Source organism: Physella acuta, unplaced genomic scaffold (genome assembly GCF_028476545.2).
Source record: "Physella acuta isolate Inbredline_101_S28 unplaced genomic scaffold, ASM2847654v3 ptg000944l, whole genome shotgun sequence".
Classification (NCBI taxonomy): Eukaryota; Metazoa; Mollusca; class Gastropoda; family Physidae; genus Physella; species Physella acuta.
Genome location: NW_026732461.1, coordinates 136506 through 145074, shown reverse-complemented (window position 1 = coordinate 145074; position 8569 = coordinate 136506).

The following is an 8569-nucleotide window of genomic DNA, read 5'->3' as shown; positions in this document are numbered from 1 at the left end:
GGTTTAGGCCAGTGTGTTTAGGAGTGTTTCCTAAACTGGTGTGAATGCGTGTGTGCATTTACTTGATTGTTTTATGATGTGTTGTTATTGACTAGGATTGGATTAGTCAATAGTCAGTTGTTTTAGACAGTAATTAGATTATCATATTTTAGTTGCCTCGAGTTTTAGGTTGTTTAAAATTAATGTGTGTGCTGTTTCGTGCAACGTCGTATTGAGTATCGCTTGCTTTGTGTCTGCCTTCATTGGGGCCTTAGCGGAGTGTGTTAACTTAATGTTATCAATATGGATATTGTTTAGGTAGACCAATGGCTTCGGGCTTCCTTGTGTAGGAAAGATTGGTTCTACGATGAATTTGTTTACACGTTATTTTTAAGTTGCTAGTTCTTCTTTAGACAGTGGTTAGTTGTTTTTGAGAATTGCTTTTAGAATTGTATAGTAAGGATTAGTTTTACTCGAGGCTTTAGCTAGATAGAAGTAGTAGGTAGCATTTTGAACTTGTGTATATATTTATGTATATATCTGCCATTACCATGCATTTTTCTTATGTTTTCCTTTTCTTTTTCTCTTCCCCCCCCCCCTTCCAGTGAGGTTGCTTGGGCAACTTGGCTGGGTGTTTTGTTATATATGAATTGTTTTGTTTGGTGTAAAAAGTTTGTTGTGTACGTATTGTGTTCTACGTAATGTATTGTACGTAGTGGTTTTACGTAGTGTTTTGTTTGGTGTGGACTTTTGGATGTCGAGAATGGATGAAGGGAGGTTTCTGTGTGTCAGGGCCTGGACCATCCTAGACATCATAAGTCGGCGCAACACCAGCAAATGGTCAAACGTAATGTTTTGTTTGATGTAAAAAGTTTGTTTCGTTTGGTTCTGTTTTGTGGTAGTTTTTATCTATTCTTCTTTTATAACTTTTGGTTCCATGCAATAAATTTTATTAAATTGTTAAACGTTTTTGTTTTATTTTAGTAGCTTATTATTTAGACTAAGGTTAGGGTTTAACCACTGTGGGTTCTACCACGGTTGCACTGACCGGACAGTAGTTAGTTAGATAAGCCTAGGGAAGGGTAGGATAGATTTTAAGGTATCCCCCCTAGCAGGGCTTACAAATTGGTAGCACGAGTGGGGTCAGTGCTTTAGTCTAGTTAAATTTTTGTTTTTTGATAGGGCTAGGTGTAGCTTAGATAAATTTTTGTTTCTTGATAGGCCCTTTTTGGAACCATTTGTGTTTAGTTTGTGTGTAGTGTAGGGATTGTTTGTTGTTTAAACACCCAGTCAGGTTGGCGGAGAGACGTGCCTCGACGAGCCTTCAGTGTGCGTGGCTGGACAAGGCACGGTGTGTGGCACTGGACCTGGCGTGTGATGAAGATGGCGGCCTCGTGTGGTCTAGACTGGACAACACACACGGGCGTGGCGCGGATCTGGTGTGTACGGCAGACCGGTGAACAACGAGAGGCCTATGGCGTCAATTCCTTGACCCACAAAGAGGGCTACTGGACACCCGCCCCACAGGTGTGTCGAAGCGGAGGCACGATCATTGGGGCGGGTAACAGTCGGAGAGCCAGTGGGGCAAGGCGGTTGCGTCACCACCTGGCCCAACCAAGCGGACGCTCCCCACCAACGAGAGGCCAGTGACGTCAATTCCTTGAACCACAAAGAGGGCTACTGGTCACCCGCCCCACAGGTGTGTCGAAGCGGAGGCACGATCGTTGGGGGCGGGTAACAGTCGGAGAGCCAGTGGGTCAAGGCGGTTGCATCATCTCCGGACCAAACAAGCGGACGTTTTACCGGTGGTCTTACGCTGAGGCCAGAACCAGAACACGGTGTGTTGTGTAGTGGACCCAGGTGGACGGGATGGACAGGCAATGTGTGCCATTAGTAGCGGGCGGGTCTAGCCTGACCCTCCCCCCTTGCCCTTCCGGATAAATGACCGACAGGACTAGTAGCGCGAATCAGCCTTCAGTGAAGGGAGCACTATATTGGTGCCTTGAGTTTTTTTAGGGAGCACAGGAGCAAGATTAATGTTAATGGAAATTGTTTTTTTCTTGCATTCAAGCTGATAGGCTTGATGTAAGAGATGGGTGCATGTTTTATTTTAAGATTGTTTTATGCATTTTTTTCTCTTACAGGGACTGTAAGTTTTTAAAAAGGGGTGAATGTGAGCGGGTGAATGGATTATTTTGTATTATTTTATTTGTTGCGAATCTGGGAGTGCATGGTGGTCCAATGGGGAACAGCACGGGGTCCCCCTTCCGCTCGAAGCGGTCAGTATAAATTGACCGCTCGGAGTGATTTTCTTCCTTTTTTTTGACCCGCGGCGAGATGTAGGTCGGGTCAGGTTTCTGCGTGGCGCACCGCACGCGTGGAGGTATTTGTTTTTTTTATACTTTATCTTTATGTGATTTGTATGAATGCGACTGTCGATGTTTCTCGTTTTCTTTCATTTTCGTCTAAAACGAGATAGTGAGCATCGGCATGTCTGGTATGCACGTGGTGTGTTATTTTGAATTAAAATGTATTTTTAGTGTTTTCTAAACCCGTGGCGTGTGTTTCGGACCACGTGGTTTAGGCCAGTGTGTTTAGGAGTGTTTCCTAAACTGGTGTGAATGCGTGTGTGCATTTACTTGATTGTTTTATGATGTGTTGTTATTGACTAGGATTGGATTAGTCAATAGTCAGTTGTTTTAGACAGTAATTAGATTATCATATTTTAGTTGCCTCGAGTTTTAGGTTGTTTAAAATTAATGTGTGTGCTGTTTCGTGCAACGTCGTATTGAGTATCGCTTGCTTTGTGTCTGCCTTCATTGGGGCCTTAGCGGAGTGTGTTAACTTAATGTTATCAATATGGATATTGTTTAGGTAGACCAATGGCTTCGGGCTTTCTTGTGTAGGAAAGATTGGTTCTACGATGAATTTGTTTACACGTTATTTTTAAGTTGCTAGTTCTTCTTTAGACAGTGGTTAGTTGTTTTTGAGAATTGCTTTTAGAATTGTATAGTAAGGATTAGTTTTACTCGAGGCTTTAGCTAGATAGAAGTAGTAGGTAGCATTTTGAACTTGTGTATATATTTATGTATATATCTGCCATTACCATGCATTTTTCTTATGTTTTCCTTTTCTTTTTCTCTTCCCCCCCCCCCCTTCCAGTGAGGTTGCTTGGGCAACTTGGCTGGGTGTTTTGTTATATATGAATTGTTTTGTTTGGTGTAAAAAGTTTGTTGTGTACGTATTGTGTTCTACGTAATGTATTGTACGTAGTGGTTTTACGTAGTGTTTTGTTTGGTGTGGACTTTTGGATGTCGAGAATGGATGAAGGGAGGTTTCTGTGTGTCAGGGCCTGGACCATCCTAGACATCATAAGTCGGCGCAACACCAGCAAATGGTCAAACGTAATGTTTTGTTTGATGTAAAAAGTTTGTTTCGTTTGGTTCTGTTTTGTGGTAGTTTTTATCTATTCTTCTTTTATAACTTTTGGTTCCATGCAATAAATTTTATTAAATTGTTAAACGTTTTTGTTTTATTTTAGTAGCTTATTATTTAGACTAAGGTTAGGGTTTAACCACTGTGGGTTCTACCACGGTTGCACTGACCGGACAGTAGTTAGTTAGATAAGCCTAGGGAAGGGTAGGATAGATTTTAAGGTATCCCCCCTAGCAGGGCTTACATATATATATATATATATATATATATATATATATATATATATAATATAAGCGGGCTGAGCGTGTCCTTCCTTCCTTCCTTCCGTCCGTCATCGCTATAGATTTTGAGACTATAAAAGTAAACTACGCACCATGCTGTGCTTTTCAGTGCACCGCAGTGTCTTATTATAAGTATTAGAGTAGGGTTTGTTTATATAGTGGCATAGAGCTATTTTATATTTTCCACTGTTTGTACAATTTTGCATAACGTAAAGAGAATATTAAATACACGCACATTGCTAAAACATATTAAAAGGATCAATGTCAAATATAGTTTTCGTTAATATCTTAGAAAAAGTGGATACATTTTAATAACATAATAACTGTAGGTTAGAAAAATCAAATGAATTTAACTCTTTTCTAATTTTGACAAAGGAGGTAATTTAAAAATACATTAAACTCACGCTAATAAAAAATGTGAATGCAAATATACGTTCGTCATAGAAGGAATTAGTGTTGCAATAATATAATTAGCAAAATGTGAATGCAAATTATGTGGATGTGTAAGAGGAAATTATTGTTAGAAAATTATAATTAGCATGGATTGATAAAAGGCAATCTTTTATTTATTTTATTCACTGAATGTAGGCCCTACTGTTTATTACTTATAATTTTTAATCAACTATTCAGCACTATTATAGACGCGTCATCACGTTCATTAGGTGCGCAATGGTTTTAGTTATGAAACTCTATTGTAAATTTTTAAAATTTAAAGTACTGGAAAAAAATGCGTGAATGGATAAAGTGAAATATTGTAGGTAAAACACGGATATTTTAAATACTGCCTATTATTTATACTGTTTACTAATTATTATTCTATCTTTCGGTTTGAGGACAAGTTAGGGGTTTTATAGGAGAGGCGTAGCGAGGGGAGGGCATATGTCCCCGGGTGCCGACCTTAGGGGGCGCCAAATTGGGTTGGAAAAAATTTGCGAGGGGGGGGGGGGTGGAAATCGAAAGTTTTAGGGCGGGGGGGGGGGGGGGGGACAGGGGTGCAAATCGAAAGTTTGAGGGGGGGGGGGTGCAAATCACCGGAAAGGGCGCGATTTGGCGCTACGGGCTAGACTGTGAGCAATATGCCTTTATGATTGCATTTAAATTGTGTTTATGTTATGAGTGTTGTGTTTGTTTTTTCGTGTTTTTTTTTTTTTTTGCGTTCGTTTGTGTTGTGTTTAGTTTTGTTCTGTTCCCAAGTTGGTACATTTAAAAAAGATTTACCGTGGCGGAGCACGGGATGCAGCTAGTCTATAATATAAGCGGGCTGTGTCTGTCCTTCCTTCCTTCCTTCCTTCCTTCCGTCCGTCATCGCTATAGATTTTGGGACTATAAAAGTAAACTGCGCACCACGCTGTGCTTTTCAGTGCACCGCAGTGTCTTATTATAAGTATTAGAGTAGGGTTTGTTTATATAGCGGCATAGAGCTATTTTATAATTGCCACGGTTTTTACTCTTTCGCATAACGTCAAGAAAATATTAAATACACGCAAACTGCTAAAACGTATTAAAAAGATTAATGTCAAATATCATTTTAGTTTATATTCCTAGAAAAAATGGATACATTTCCATAAAAGTAGGTCGAAAAAGCTAATTAATTCCACTTTTTTTTGTGGTAATTTTTTCAAGGGAGGTAATTTGAAAATATATTTAACTCAACAATAATTTAAGTTAATCTTTTTTTTATTACTACCGCATTGATTAGTCTATGTTAAGGTTCATAATTAAAAGAGAAAAATGTTAAGATTATTTATATTATTTTCTAATTAGTCTATGATTTCTCAAAATCACTATTTTTTGTTTTTGTTTTTTGGTGCTAACAGATGGTGAAATTTTATAATTATAATATAGAGAATGGTGGAAAGACTCTCTCTGGGCGCGGACGCCTGGGAAAAGCGTGATTTTCGGTGGTAATTCTAATTACATTGCCAATGTGTTTTCTTAGAACCATAAAAGTAAACACCACTTGCCGTACATTCATTTGCATCGCATTGTTTTATTGTAAGTTATGGAGTAGGATCTATTTGAAGGGCTCAGTGGAAAAAGTACTTAAGTGTATTTTGAGAGTTTTGAGAAAAATGAGTGCAAAGTTTTTAAATTGTTATTGAAATACCAAAACAGCTGATGCAGAGTATTCAAAGTAAGCTACTTCGGTACTTTTTCCATGGCCCAAATTTACAGGGGTGGTTAAGGGGAGGTAGTCAAATAATATACCGGTCTTTACTCATTTTTGAAAAAATGTAACTTAAGTACTTTTTCCACTGAGCCCTTCATTTATGTGACTTAAATTTTTAATGTTGGAAAGGGTCTCTTTGGGCGCGGACGCCTAAAAAGCGTGTTGTTTGGTGGTGATTCTAATGTTGTGGTTGTGTTGTTTTTTTTTTGGTTGTGTTGTGGTTGTGTTGTGGTTGTGTTGTGGTTGTATTGTGGTTGTTTTTTGGTTGTGTTGTGGTTGTGTTGTGGTTGTGTTTTTGTTGTGGTTGTGTTTTTGTTGTGGTTGTGTTGTAGTTGTGTTGTGTTTGTGTTGTGGTTGTGTTGTGGTTGTGTTGTGGTTGTGTTGTGTTTGTGGTTGTGTTTTTTGTGTTTGTGTTGTTTTTGTTTGTTTTGTTCTGTTCCAAAGTTGGTACATTTAAAAAAGATTTACCGTGGCGGAGCACGGGATGCAGCTAGTATATATATATATATATATATATATATATATATATATATATATATATATATATATATATATAATATAAGCGGGCTGAGCGTGTGTCAGTCCTTCCTTCCTTCCTTCTGTCATCGCTATAGCTTTTGGAATCATAAAAGTAAACATTCGCACCATGCTGTGCTTTTCAGTGCATTGCAGTGTCTTATTATAAGTATTAGAGTAGGGTTTGTTTATATAGCGGCATAGAGCTATTTTATAATTTCCACTGTTTGTACAATTTTGCATAACGTAAAGAGAGTATTAAATACACGCACATTGCTAAAACATATTAAAAGGATCAATGTCAAATATAGTTTTCGTTAATATTCCTAGAAAAAAGTGGATACATTTTAATAAATAATAACTGTAGGTTAGAAAAATCTAATTAAACTGTTTAGTAATTTTGCCAAGGGAGGTATTTTAAAAATAAATTGAACTCACGCTAAAAATGTGAATGCAAAATCTGCAAGACGGAATAATTGTTGAAATAATATAATTAGCAAAATGTGAATGCAAATTATGCAGACGTGTAAGAGTACATTATTGTTGGAATATTATAATTAGCATTGATTGATAAAAGGCTATCTTTTATTTATTTTATTCACTGAATTTAATGTTTACTACTTATACTTTTTTATCAACTATTAAGCACTATTATAGACGCGTCATCACGTTCATTTGGTGCGCAATGGTTTTAGTTATGAAACTCTATTTTTTTTTTAAATTTAAAGTACTGGGAAAAAAATGCGTGAATTGATAAAGTGATATAATATGGTAGTTAAAACACGGATATTTTAAATACTGCTGGGGGTTTTATAGGAGAGGCGTAGAGAGGGGGGGGGGCAAATGTCCCCGGTTGCCGACCTAAGGGGGCGCCAAAGTGGGTTGGAAAAAATTTGCGGGGGGGGGGGGGTGCAGGGGGTGGTGGAAATCGAAAGTTTGAGGGCGGTGGGAGGGTGCAAATCGAAAGTTTGAGGGGGGTGCAAATCAACAGATTGAGCGGGGGGAATTTCAAATCAAAAGTGGTGCAAATCAAAAGTGAAGGGGGGGGGGGGTGCAAATCGTAAGTTTTTCCCCGGGCGTCGGAAAGAGTCGCTACGCCTCTGTTTTATAGTCATTCACTGTGTCAGACGCGTCCGGCGGCGCTCGGAAAGGGCGCGATTTGGCGCTACGGGCTAGACTGTGAGCAATATGCCTTTATGATTGCATTTAAGATGTGTTTATGTTATGAGTGTTGTGTTTGTTTTTTCGTTTGTGTTTTTTTTTGCGTTCGTTTGTGTTGTGTTTAGTTTTTTTCTGTTCCCAAGTTGGTACATTTAAAAAAGATTTACCGTGGCGGAGCACGGGATGCAGCTAGTATATATATATATATATATATATATATATACATGTATGGGTAGGTAAGTGGGTGGGTAGTTTGTTAGGTGGGTATGTGGGTAGATGTGTGGGTGGATAGTTTTTTTTTTTGGGGGGGGGGGGGGGGCGGACACTAGTAAAAGTGTATGTTTACATGTTTTCATTACCCTTCAAACAATAGTCTATTTTAGTTATATTGAGATTAAAGAATGTAAATAAATAGTACACACAATTCTGTAGAATAGGAGCGATTGGGAGGGAAGTGACATATAGCGCAGGAAATTTAGAGGTTAGGTAGGGTATAATAAATGGTGGGGTTAGGAAAGTTAGGGGGTCCATTCTCTAATAGGCAGTCTATGTCTCTTTCGTACTTTCGTGTTGGTTTATTGTCGAACCTGTTCTAACCTCACATCACAACAGTTGGGTGAAGCTTACCGTGTAATGATAAAATAAATAGCATGTAATTGAGTTAGTTCGAAGTGAGTTTTCATACAAGCCCAACGCACTAGTTAAGGTTGTCGCAAAATGTAACATATATGTAACATAATATGTCAATGAATTTTCATTAAAAAAAGATGTCTAGTACAGTTTACGAAACTAACGAACTTCGCCGATACTTTTTTGGTGGTAAGGTTGGTAATTGGGTAGGCGGGAAGGTGGGTAAGTGGGTAGATGTGTAGGTTGGTAAGTGTGTAGTAGGTAGGTGCGTCATGATGTGAAAAAATATTAAATACATAATTGTTATTTTGGTGCGAATGAATGTTTTTACGAGAGATATGACAAATGCATGTTTGATGACGCGGACGAAAGAGAGTGAAGTTTTGCCATAGGAACG